At 40.7% G+C, this 13,764-nt stretch overlaps 1 pseudogene; it reads right to left on the bottom strand.

Moving 5' to 3' along the window:
• Window positions 1-8,118: 8,118 nt before the first annotated feature.
• LOC101590281 lies at window positions 8,119-8,450 on the bottom strand (annotated as a pseudogene).
• Window positions 8,451-13,764: the final 5,314 nt, after the last annotated feature.

The raw sequence follows: 13,764 nt of genomic DNA, 5'->3' as shown, positions 1-13,764 counted from the left end.
ACATTGCAAATTAATGTCCACATCCCCTGTATGGTGAGTTTGCCATAGGAGTGCCTGTAGTTCTATTTTTCACCACTTTTTTTCTGACATGTGTTAACCTCACTCCATCTTAAGAATACAGAATGTGGCCAGGTATGGTGGGACATCAACACTTGGGAGGTTGAAACAAGAGGACAGCCAAGAGTCTGAGGCCAGCCTGGGCTGCATAGGGAGTCCAAGGGCAGCCCAAACTACATAACTAGACTCTGTCTCAGAAATAAAGAAATAAAGAAAGAAAGAAAGAAAGAAAGAAAGAAACAAAGAAAGAAAGAAAGAAAATAGAATGCATGAACTGTCTAATTTGGCCAGAGATATTTCCCTTTGCTTAGAACTTAGTCTCAGTTTCTACCCACAAATCAAAGTTTACCTTCTTTGTGTCCTATTCCTTCCTGATAATTGCTGTCTAGTGAGAAGAACTGGTTTGATAATGACTTTCCAGAGATGGAAGGAATTTCAGTTCATGTAGTGTGACAATCTCATCTTATATATGGGGAACTGAGCCCTAGATTGTTTAACTCATTAAACTTTGTTTAAGAATCTACTTGGGACCAGGGAGCATGTCAGTACCTGGGGCTGCATATATTAATTAAGACACAGCTCTTACCATGATTATTTTGTATAACTGTGAATACACAGAGATTAAGTGCAAAGTCAGAGATGCTTATTGTGCTTATGCAAGGTGGTGGGGGTAGAGAAGAGGGCTTCTTGGAGATGATGTCTAGGTGAAGTTGGAAAGGAGGACATAGAGTTAACAAAAAAATACTGGATGAGAAAAAGACAGAGACATTCCAGAGAAAGGCAGGAGCAAAGACCCGAAGGGTGAACTCAGACTGGTGTGTGTCCGTGTGTCCATGAGTGGGAACACTGGCAAACTCAGCAGCTCAGTGTTGCTGCGGTGACAGTGTGGGGTCTGGGGAGAAAGGCAGGAAAGCATGCAGAAGGCCTTTCATGCTCTGAGGGAATTTGGATTCAATACTGCAGGCTGAGGGCGTGGGTGGAGAGGCAGCTGGGTGCACTGAAGGATTCCAAGCTGAGGATGGTTAGATTTGCATTTTAGTGGGATCACTATGGGAACACTGTGGAAAATGCATGTGAGAACAGACCAGAGTCCAGAGCACTAGCGAGCCTAGAATGCCAGTCTTTTCCCTTCTGAACTCTTGGTCTCATCCACTATCCCAAGTTACCTCCATAGATCCAAATGAAACAAATGCCTTGAAAAGACTCTAAGCGAATCCCTCCCTGGGCTTTGTGGGTACCTGCCGGTAGGCACCTCTTTACTTTATCTGATGCTAACAGCTCTTCAATTTCCTATTTGGGGAACCTTTCCTGTTCTACCTTCAGCTTGAAGTTTCTAGGGGGCTAATTCCTAACCCAGACTCCAAGCGCTAGATCTAGCTAATTCATAATTCTATCCTCCTCGGAAAGTGACCAATCAGTGACGAGTGTGTGACCCAGACCAGGCCAATGGGACCTAGTTCTGCCCTGGACTTTTCAGTTATGTGAATCCTTCCCCCCACTCAATTCAGTGTCACCAGTTATTGGAAAATTCCTAAAAAATACAACAAGAAACATTTCTGAATGTTTCCCATGGCAGAGGAATAGTTTTTAGTTAGCCTCTACATCAGACTTGAAGTACAGTGACTGGTGTGGACCATGATGCAGTCTATAGTGGTACCTAGCTACTGAATGGCTATTCTCTACTTTGACCAACCCTCTGACTCAGTTTTGACTCTCAAGTTCAATGGACTAGTCAATTTAGGAGAAGATTAGTCTTACAAATGACCAATTTTCTTAGAACACAAAACATATACGGGAAAGGCAGAGGGGACTTCAGTAGCTCATTCTACTTGTGTGGGTGGCAAACTATTTCTCGATTTTTATCTGGGTCATAAAACCTGGTCTGAGGGAGCTAGAGATGACTAAATGAGCCCCTTCCAGAGTTCTCTGTGTTGTAGTTAGGGATCTCAAAGAGGGAAGTAGTTGTTCAAGAGAAAACAGTTCAGTTGGGGCTGTTTTCTTGTTCAGATCACCCCAAGATATGCTTGTGCTAAGCAAGGGTGTCTGGGAATGGCAAGACCAGGAGGGGCCAACTAGCGCCTGCCTTGATCTGAAGGCAGGCAGCTGGTGCTGGCTGTCTTCTTTCCCACTCACCAACTGCCAAGGGCTTACTAGGGAAAAACATCTGAAAACCTAGTAAGGCAGAAAGCAGACTAAAAGCACATTTACAGTTCTTGTGTATTGGTTTCTAGGCTTCCTTTCCATGCAAATGTATTCATATATTCCTACCTATATATTCACATAAGCACATGCAGAACCCAGGGCAGGATTGCATCTCTTGTCCACATCCCTAGCTTTTCCCACTGCACAGAGTATCTTGGGCACTCCCCCATGTGCATATCATTCCAAAGTAAGCTAGATTAACCTCCCAACAGTTCCAAGCTGCCCTTATCTGCTTCCATGCTGCTAAGTGTGTACCAGCCACCTGAGAGCAGTTTTCTCTTGGCCACTGTTCCAGGGAACATCTGCTGGCTGCCTCTTTCTCCTCCTTTAGCAGCAACCAAGTGATCCATTGACCGCAGAAAATGTAGAGTCAGCGTTGCACAAACCCTAGGGATCAGAGTCTGAGGAAGTGCTCTTTTAATTCTTAATATGGATAAAATGCTAGCATCTATACTGTTTGTATTGTCAGTGATTTCAATAGAAATCTGATCTTACTGTCTATTGCTGGCTTACAAATGCTTCATATATATACATAGGCAGGATAGTTTGGACAATTGTACTGTGGATTTTTCCTGGTCTATGGAAAGGAGCAGATAATGTTTAATTTGTTTTGTCCCCTTTTTCAATTGTTTGTTCTTTTTCTGTTCTTAATGTTTTATATATTTCTTTTTTGTCTTTCTTCTTCCAATTTTGCATGCATATGTCTGGTGATATGAATAACTAGTTAGAAGACAATACTATGCATTACAACAGATTCTGTGAAATTCATATTACTTTGTTAAGCAAAATTCTGTTATCACTTGTAATTTTTCTGTTTTAATACTATTTTGTACTTGCTCTAAAAAATAAAAAAAAATTAAAAATGCTTCTTAGATGCCCCCTTGATTTTAGGGTAACTACCTAAATCTTTGTCAGCGGGGGATATGTCCGTGGTATTATCTCCCCTGCTAAACTTTTGGTCCAGCCTTTCCTTTTTCTTTCTTTTTTAAAACATAGGTCATCTTTTTTTTTTTTTTTTGGTGGTACCAAGGATTGAACTCAGGACCTTGTGCTTGCCAGGAAAGCGCCTAATCTACTGAGCTAGCTCCCTGGCCCCAGGTCCTCTTTTTTGTCTCTTCGCCAACCTGACCCTAATCCACCTTGATGTCTTAAATTCTTAGTAATGCTGTGACCCGAAGGAAGCCACTTTTAGCTTCCAGATGATGCCCTCTAGCTTTTGTCCCCTGTCATCGTCCTTCACTGCTCTCTTCATACTGGCAAGCACATGTCTCTACCAGTGACTGCTCATCTGCCTCTCTTCCTCCTTGCATGAGGCAGAGGTGGAGTCTGAGGTGATCACTGGATGGTTCCCAGTACCTGGATCTATACTGAGAACATTGCAAGGCCTAAGAAAATAAATGAAAGAAGGAACAAGGACACTATCATCACTTTGATGGAGAGAGGAAAGGAGGCTTATAGAAGGAATTCGCTTCACGGCTTATTCTCTTCGTGCCATCAACTTCATTGCCTTCCATAGGCCTCCAAGTCTCTGTCCAGTAAAAACTCAGAAAGAACCCCTAACCTCTTTATCTTGGTTCTGTCTTCTATTTCTCCACTAGAGATGGAAGGCAGGAGGAAGAGGGGTCAGGGCTGTAGCATTTTTGAAGCACACAGATGTGAATCCCTGGCTCAATGCCCAGAGAGACAGATGCTCCAAGAGCAAGCTGAGACTTCATCCTCATAAAATTAACCCTGGATTTGAGGCAGAAATGACCAGGCTCTGCTGTGTGAATGCAGTCAGTGCAACTGTGTAGACCTGGTACAGCTCTCCTGATGTAACTTACAAAGTCAGAAATTACAGGAGCAAGGTAGTAACTTTTCCCATTTCCTGCCTGGAGGCTCTTGTTTTCTATGCTTTTCTTTGGATGGCTCTGACAGTGTTAATAACAACTCTAATCAGCACCTCCTTCAGAGGGTTTCTAGCCCATGAGCTCATAGGATGGCACACCACACCTGCTTGCTCCACTGCATTTTAGCCTTTGCTCCTGAATTTTTGTATGAATCTGTTTGTCAAGTGTATCCCTGCCTAGTTACAGAGAAAGATCACACCTTCCACAACCACTAAGCCCCTCCCAGGGCTTTATACAGTCATTTCTAGGCTTAGAAACCACAGACGACTCTTTTGTTGGAGAGGAAAATCCAAGTGCTTTGCCAGACATACAAGGCCCTTCTGGCCTTAGCTTCCTCTCCTATGTCCCCTTGCAAAGGTTACTGTGCAGTAAATGCATTCTCTGACACACATCATTCCCTGACTGCTGCTGCACTGCATGGATTTCATGCAGTGCTGTTCCCCTTCCCAGCAGCTCCCTTTCCCTCCTTTCCATAGTTGAGCCTTGCTTTTCTGTGGTCAGTACAAGCTTTGACTTCTCCTCTAAGTCTTTTCCAGCCACCATGAACAAAAGCTGACAGCCCTCCCTCTGTCCTCATCTGAGTGGCCTCTCAGCAGTGTCCAGTCTTGCTACTGACTCTCTATTCCCTGGTCTCTGTGGTGCCCATCTATCTTTTTCTGCTTGCTTAGTGGGTGCATCAGTTTGACCCAACTGTTACATGTTGGCAGTTCCTCCAGCATGGCTCTAGGCTCTTTTCTCACATCTCTCAACTTTCAATGGGGCAGAGAAGTCACACCTGATACTTTCATCCTAGTTCCATGCTTGTTTTGGATTCTAAACTCGTAGGCCCAACTCTTTGACATTCAATAGTGTCCTTCCTCAGGTGTGCCCAAGACAGATTCATGATCTTTCACTGTCTTCACAACCTCTAGTCTTGCCCCCTGCAGTGTCTTTTCTTTCAATAGATGACATTGCAATGCTTGTGAGTATGTAATCCAGAACTCTGGATGTCATCCTGCCTGTTTGTTACAAAGACACTTTGGGGTCGCTACTGTGTACAGCATTCTGGCTTTCAAGTATGTGTGTCCTACTGTCTTAGCTCTCAGTATATACATGACCTCTCTTTAAAGTAAGATCAAAGGATCCTGCAGAATACAGACTTTGTGTCTTATGCAGCAGGCCAGACCCTAACTTTAGCTCAGTGTCACATTCCCAGCAGACACTCAGTAAATGCGCACTGACTAATTAAAGGAGCTCTATAGCAGCCTAAGATGCACAAACCAGACAGATACTCAAAAGGTAAAAGAGGGCTGTACTGATCATTTTCGTCCCTCTCTAGAACATTTTCTAGTAGTCTGTGTAGGATTGGCTTTGTCGTTATGAAATTCTTTAGTTATTCTTCATCATGGAAGTATTTCACTTCTCCATCAAACTTGAAAGAGAGTTTGGCAGGCTATAGTAGTCTGGGCTGAAATTTGTTTCATAGAGGACCTGAAGTACTCTGCTCCATGCTCTTCTTGCCTTCATGGTTGTGAAGAGAAGCCGGCCGTAATTCTGATGGGTTTTCCTTTGAATGTGATCTGTTTCTTTTCTCTAGTGGCTTTCAGTGTATTGTTCTTTGGCTGGATTTCTGGAATCTTGACTATTACATGTCTCAGTGTGTTTTTAATTGGGTTGATGTTATTTGGAGTTCTATATGCTTTGGTTACTGAATGTCAGATTGTTTCCTCATATTTGGGAAGTTTTCTGCTATTACTTCTGTCCATATTCTTTTTATATCATTTATATTGACTCCTTCTTTCTCACTGAGACCTATTAATCTCATGTTGTTTATCTTTGCATCGTCTTGCAGGTGATGAATTATTTTTTCCTGCATCCTAGTTGTTTTTAAGAGATCGTTTCTTACCTTTTCCCTAGCTGCAACAGTGTCTTCAAGATCTGAAACTCTGTCTTCACTTTCACTCAAACTGTTTTGCAAGCTTGTGATTGAGATGTTAAGATCCTCTATATCTCTTTGACTCTGCTTCATGCGATCTATTTCTTTCCTATATTGTTCATTCAAGGAATCCATCATTTTTCTAATCTCTATTTTTTTATCAATGTCTTTTTGAGAAGCAGTTATTAATTCTTTCATTATAGTTATCCTTTCTTTTTTTACTTCAGAAATTATTTCCAATCTGATTTCCTCTATGTTTCTGCATTTGATTCTTTACTTCAGATACTATTAATTCGAAGATTTCTTTTTTCTTATTTCAGAGTTTTTTAATGATCTGATTCCTTCTATACCTTTCTGCAGTTGTTTCTTTACTTCAGAAGTTATTAATTCAGACATTTCAGCTATATGATTCCCAATTTCTTCTGTGCTAGTGTCTTCTGCACTTGTTCTGGGTGGGCTTGGAGCCTGAGATTGCATTTTGCTCCTTCTCTTTGTCATTTTGTATAGCACTGTCCTCTGACCTTTGCTGTAGAGCTTTGGTGCAGTTATAACCTTAGCACATATTGAATGAAATTCTTACCCAAGAGAGATTATATGATTATGACAGTTATAGTTTTGTATTTACAGAACTACAATAAGGAACACTAATAATGGGTAATGATATTTAGCAGTCAACAAACTTTTGAAACTAGTGGGTTTGTATTTTAGACAGTAAAAGCAATCATTATGTCTATATAGCTAAGCAAATATTACATTGAGAATTTGTATTTAAGTTAGTCCTGCTAAGTTCTGTCTGATCACCTCCCCTTGATGTATGTGGTCTTTTCCAGGCAGACTAGTTCACCCTGGTTACCTTTTGTCCCCTCTCAGTCAAGAGAGAAAGAGGGAGGATGCTTTTATAGTTCTGGGTCTAGCCAAGTGTCTCAGCTTACCAGGTGCAGATCTATGAAGATCACCCAGTTGTTCCTGGCTTGGGTCTGGCTTCTGTGCTCAGCTTCTTCCTGCTGCAGCCCTTGGAAGTGAACCTGTTGTGCCCCTCTGGAAAAATGTTCTGCTTCTGGATTAGCTGTGTGGTTCTGGTCCCTAGCCTCTCTGCAGGGACTTCAGTTGCAGAGTGTTACCCTAGACCTATATGCCAGGCCTGGGCTGGGTCTGGAGGGATCCAGAGAGCAGGACAGAAGGACTCACTCACAAGTGGGCCTGGGCTGGGTCCGGAGAGATCCATCAGGCAAAGGGGAGTGTGGAAGCTCTCCCACACACTCTCTGGGCTGGGCTTGGACTGAATCTGGAGGGGTCCCAAGAGCATGGTGGAAGTTCTCACTCACCTGCTGGGCCTGGGCTGATTCTGGAGGAGTTAGAAGGGGTCCTGAGAGCATGGTTGAAGGTCTCCCTCACATTTTGGGTTTAGGCTGGGTCCAGAGGGGTCCAGCGGGTGCAGGGGAATGGGAAAGCTCTCCCACACACTTACAGGGCCTGGATTTGGGCTGCATCTTGCACTGATTCCTTTGTGCTGCTAATAGCAGATCCCTGATTTAGATTTAGATAAATATAATAGGTTAGATGTCTTTTCCTGCTTTAAAATCTGTGATCATAGGACAATAGATGCACTTTGATACCTTGGAGAACCTAATTCCAAACGTTAAGTTCCACATTTTCAGACGCCCATATAGCATAATGGAAGGGGCTGCTTCACAACAGTAATGGCATTCCTTAGGGAGTAGAATTGGAAAAAGAAGCAAATATTTCTTTGTTTTTTCCAAGTGCTATGGTACAACATATTAGGTCACATGCAGGAAATAAGGTTGCATTTGTTATATCAGAATATGAAGGATTATGTAAGGTAGAAGGGCTACCAGTGAAATGATTTATGAAACCAGCAACACACGTAGGATTTATGACATTGGGTGAGCAATCAATGTGAAAATCATCAGATGGATAGATGTGAATTTTACACTTAATTATGAGGGCTTTTAGAAAATTAGGATCTTAAATCAAATTAGATGATATATTTTATTAGCGTTCAGAAAATAGAGAAGGACTTAAATATTCCAAACCTCAACTATTTTCCCTGTCCTCTCCTCTAAAAGGAAGTTGACGCAAAAATGCCTTCCCAGGGAGCGGGGGAACTACAACCTTGCTCTCTCTAATTCACTTCGAAGCCATTCAAAGTCGCTGTATCTTCTTCTAACAGTAGATTCTTTTAGTTTGAAAATAGGAAGATTTGTCTTGACCCTGACCTCGTAGGTGGTGAAGCGGCCCCGGCCGACCCCCACTGTCTGCGGGTTGCTCACATCGATCTCGAGGAACTTGCTGGGCGGCCCGTAGGCGTCATTCAGGTTCTGCAGCTTAGTGATGAGCCTCCGGGTGTCCGCCACAGTCTCCACCATGTCGCTGTGGCCGCCGCCGCGGGCTCCCTCCGCCCCCTCGCGTTGCACGGACACCGCAGCCGCCACCCGCCACGGGGACACGGGGCTCGCGCGCAGCGGTCGTGAGGTGGACCTCCCTGTCCAAAACATCTAGCAGAAAGTTAATGTGACTATTCCTCAATTCCCTCTTGTGAGTGGGAACTTGTGTGTTTTTGAACACATCTGATAAAAGCAAAGCTCTTGTTATATTTTTGTCTTCCTATGTAGTTTTTATATTCTTTAAAAAAATTTTTTTATGTATTTGGTTGTTATAAGGCCTCACTACGCAGCTCAGACTCATAGTGATCCTCCTGTTTTCGGTCTCCCCAGTGCTGGGATTACAGGTGTATCCCACTACCCTCAAACTCTGTGGCCCCCAGACTCTGTGGCTGGCTCAGCCTGCCCTAGGGGCAGGCCTGGCAAGGCATGTGGTGCTCGGGATCCGCGGTCCCTGCACTCGCCTAGGCAGGGTCTTTGGTTGGCTGAGATATCTTTTTTTTTTTTTCCATAATTTGATTGATAAACAAATAGCAATGAGACAGTTTCAAACCAAATTGGTAGGACAGTTTCAATAATTAACATATTGCATACATTCTTCCTAGTGGTTATTTGCTGTACAAGATGTGGACATGATATCCTATTTAAAACACTATTAGAACAAATCCCTCTATTCATTAAGAGAATGTAGCTATGTATCTATCCTACCATTTTGAATACACAGATACAAAATGGACATTCATCTGTATCCCCTTTTTTGTTTAGTTCCATTACTTCAACGTTATAGGTGTGTTAACTCAGCAAAATATTCTAAAAGAGTCCAGAGTCCATAATAATATTGGGTCTTCTGCTTCACTGGCAATGTCAGAATTGTTGACCTGAGTCCCCTACAGCTCAACATAACAGCATGGCTTTATTTCTTATACTTCGTTTTTATACTTTTCTGCTGGATGGTTAAGACCAAGATAAAGCAAGACCTATGCAACAAGAGTTGTAGCTTCTGGGTCTGATAAGGTCTGTGAAATCCCCTCAGGATTTATCCTGAGATCCTGTACCTCAGATTGTAGAACCTTTGTCAGTGTCAGCCATGTGGATGAGTCATGGCCATTCCTTGGCCAATGTGCTCTCTGGGAAAGCCCGAGAGAATGTTTTCTCTCCATGTGACTCTCCTTAGGCACACTCTACATCATCGATCACTTTCTTTTTTGGCCCCATAATCTCCTTGATCAGAAAATTTGGGACACTACTGAGTTACATTATATTACAGTACAAGTCCTCATATGTCCTGAGTCTTAATTGGAAGGCTAGATCCAAAATGTTGGTTTTGCTTGCAGCCCTCCTTTTTCTCTAATTCTGGTCTGCAAACTTAGGTTGTTAACCCTCCAGAAGACAAGCTTATTGTTACTACTATACAACCTAGGCTGTTAAGCTTAAGCTCACTATCTGTCTGGATATCAAACATCTTAGGCATAACATAGAACAGATATTTTTCATCAAGTATTGGTAGGTTGAACTTTAAGTCCCTACAGAATATGATGAAAAAACATTTAAAAATTAGAATATTTTTAAAAATAGGCATAAAGGATTATATAATTCTTATGTTTACACATAAGTCCAGAAATCTAACCATATACAACCTTGAAGCAGGACAGTCCCACAACATTCCTTTTCCTGTCTCCTGCCTTCATTCACCATCTCCTTCTTTTTGAACAATCATCTACCTGAGAGACAGCACAGCAGCAACTGGCATGTCATGACAAGCAGCCTGTATTCAGAAGACCAGAATGACAGACACTCCAAGCATGAAACTACTATTACAAATTGCCATCTTCAGTGTAGTTTCTTAGTTCACAGGTGTCAGTATATATAGTTAGTCAGGATGAGAATCTTTCCAATTAACTGCTAGATTAAAAAATCTTCTGAAGATTCTCAGGATCATTGCCTTGCCCATCTTCTACATATAACTGTATGGCTTGTCACTGTCATGTTTCCTAGCTCTTCTCCTTTCCCTCTTAATTAGTTAGTCCTCGAGTTCTTGCTTTCCTTTTACTTGTATTATACCTTTATATTTGTATTTATTCTTTTGAGTTCTTATACTAGGAAAACTATACAATATTTACACACGTGTGTCTGGTTGATTTCACTTATGAGTATAAGTGGTACTTCAAGTGGCATCCATTTCAATATAAAGGCTTTGAATTTATCATTCTTTATAGCTGAATAATCCTCCATTGTATAAAAATACCACATCTTTTTCGACCATTCCTCATTCCTCAGGTGATGGGCATCTTGGTTGTTTCCAACATTTGGCTATCACAAATTGTGCTGCTATAAACATAGGCACACATATATCACTATGATATTATGCTTGCAGACCCTCCGAGAAAATTCCCAGTAAAGGAATAGCTGGTTTAAATGGGATTTCAAGTCCAACTTTTCTAAGGAGTCTCCACGTGGATTTCCATAATGGTTGCACCAGTCTACATTCCCACCAGCAGTGGAGAGGGGGTCCTTTCTCCCCACAGCCTCTCGAACATTCATTGTTGGGTGATTTCTTTATGATAGCTATTCTTTCTGGGGTGAGATGATATCTCAATGTTGTTTTAATTTGCATTTCACTGATGGCTAGTGATGTGGAGTATTTTTATATATTTATTTGCTTCTTTAATTTCATCCTCTGAGAAGTGTGTGTTCATCTCAGATGCCCATTTCTGGACTGGGTCTTTAAATTTTGGGGCCCTAGTGTTTTTTAGTTTTTTATAAATTCTGGAGAGCAGACCTTTGTCTAAGTACTTATTTGTCGTGACTTTTTCCAAATTTGTGGATTGTCTTTTCACTATGTTGGTAATTTCTTTTGCCGTGAAAAAACTTCTCAGTAAGAGCAGGTCCCAGTTGTTAATTCTTCCTAGTGTTTCCCATGCGATTTGATTTTTGTTCATGAACTCTTTGCCTACCCCTATGTCTTCAAGAGTTCCTCTTACTTTCTCTTCCAGGAGATTTAGTGTCTCTGCTTTAATGTTTAGATCTTTAATCCATTTTGACTTTAGCTTAGTGCACGGTGATAGACCTGGGTCAAGTTTTAGTTTTCGGCATGTAGAGAGCCAATTTTTCCAGCACTATTTGTTAAAGAGGCTATCTTTCTTCTAGTGAGTATATTTGGCCCCTTTGTCAAAGATAAGGTGGCTGAGTGTGTTCGTAGGGGCTTCCGCATCTTCTAATCTATTCCATTGATCTTCAAGTCTATTTTGATGCCAGTACCATGCTGATTTTATCACAGTAGCCTTGTAGTATAATTTCAAGTCAGGAATTGTAATGCTTCCTGCCTTGACTTTATTGCCCAGGATTGCCTTTGCTATTCTAGGTTTTTTCTGGTTCCAAATAAATTTTAGGAATGATTTCTCTAGCTCTGTGAGGTATGTTGGTGGTAGTTTGATAGGGATTGCATTAAATCTGTACAGCAATTTTGGGAGTATGGCCATCTTCACAATGTTGGTTCTTCCTATCCAGGAGCATGGAATATCTTTCCGTTTTCTGAAATCCTCTTCAATCTCTTTTTTCAGAGTACTGTAATTTTCCTTGAAAATATCTTTGACTTCTTTAGTTAGATGAATTCCAAGGTATTTCATTATCCTCGGTGCTATTGTAAAAGATATTGTTTCTATAATTTCCCTCTCAGTGTGTTTGTTGTCTAGAGGAATGCTATTGACTTTTGGGTACTGACTTTATAACCTGCTATGCTACTGAATTTCTGTATTAATTCTAGTAGCTTCTTGGTAGAGTTTTTTGGGTCTTCCAAATAAAGTATGATGTCATCTGCAAATAATGATAATTTTTCTACTTCTTTACCTTGGTTGAGCTATCCTGCCCATCCCTTTTTTTACATTCTTAAGTTCATTTTCTCCTTGGCCATACCCAGAATAATTCTGAGGACTTACTCAGATAAAGACTTCACAAAAGAACTCTCAGTTCTCTCAGAATTGTGTTTACTCCCTCAACAAATCACTTAAGATGCTAGACAAAGTCAAACAATTGCAAAGACAGAATAATATCTTCAAGGCATTTACCTCCTATTTCCAAAATTACATAGTGTCCAGCAAACACTAGGAATTCAGTCAGTGTTAACTGAATTAAGGTGGAGTCAGTGATCCTTGATTAAAGATGCCCACAGTCAGGCTGAGAAATTGGGGTATCTTAGAAAAATCTTGATGATAAAGAAAAGACCATAAATCTATTAGACACTGAACAAAGGATATCAATAGAAAACTAACAGTAGACAAAAGGAATGTGGCCAAAGCCATGTGACATACTGCTAAATCTCATTAGTAATCAAGATATGTAAGTTAAAATAGCAGGATACTATTTTACACTTATGAGATTGAAAATAAAACCCTGAAGAGTATAACAATTCCAAAAATTGATGAGAATATAGAATAAGCAGAAAAATATTATATGACACTGAGCAGATAATTGATAAACTAGTGTAAAGAGCCATTTTCCAATGTTTTCTAAAATAAAAGCGTGTGGGACCTTTGATTTAGCAGTTTTACTACTGGGTCTATGCCTTAGAGAAATTATTTCATGTGTATAGAAGGGAGTGTGTATAAGGAGCACTGCTTTAATAGAAAGGAAGTATAAATAATCTGAATATTTGTCAATAAAAAAATGGATGAACAAGTTTAGTTATATTTTAGTAAAGCAATAGTCACAGAGCAGTGAAGTTGAATAAACAAGATCAAATGTGAATAATTCTCAAAATCCTAACTGGACTTAGAAAAGAATGAAGAAAAGGGCTAACTTACAGTATAATGCCATTTATAGAAAATTTTACATTTATTTATTATCTTTTTACACTTGATCTTAGTCCAAAGGCTGAGAAGCAATTATTTATTGTCTTTTTGAGATGGTCTCACTATGCAGCTCAGTCTGGCCTTGGGCACACTTGTAGCCCAGGCTAGTCTCAAACTCGCAACATCCTCCTGATTTAGCCTCCTGAGTGCTAGGATTACTGACATGTGCCATCATGCCTTGCTAGACAAAATTTTAAAATCATTTGAGCAATATTTTGAAAATAATCACAAAGAATGAAAATATGTATAGGAATGATAGAGATGTCAAATTGAGTACAATACTGGTTATGTGGCCAGGGTGGGAAAATCATACATTAATTATTAGCTGGGTGTGGCATGAGTGCATATTATGAGGTATTTTTTGTTTTTGTTTTTGTTTTTAAGCAATAGTAAATGTCTTATAGTTAAATTATAGCTAATTGGGGCCAGTGAGATAGCTCAGTGGACTAAGC

Source organism: Octodon degus, unplaced genomic scaffold (genome assembly GCF_000260255.1).
Source record: "Octodon degus isolate 3935 unplaced genomic scaffold, OctDeg1.0 scaffold00185, whole genome shotgun sequence".
Classification (NCBI taxonomy): domain Eukaryota; kingdom Metazoa; phylum Chordata; class Mammalia; order Rodentia; family Octodontidae; genus Octodon; species Octodon degus.
The sequence above is the reverse complement of the archived record's forward strand: the minus strand, read 5'-3'. Positions and strand labels throughout refer to the sequence as shown.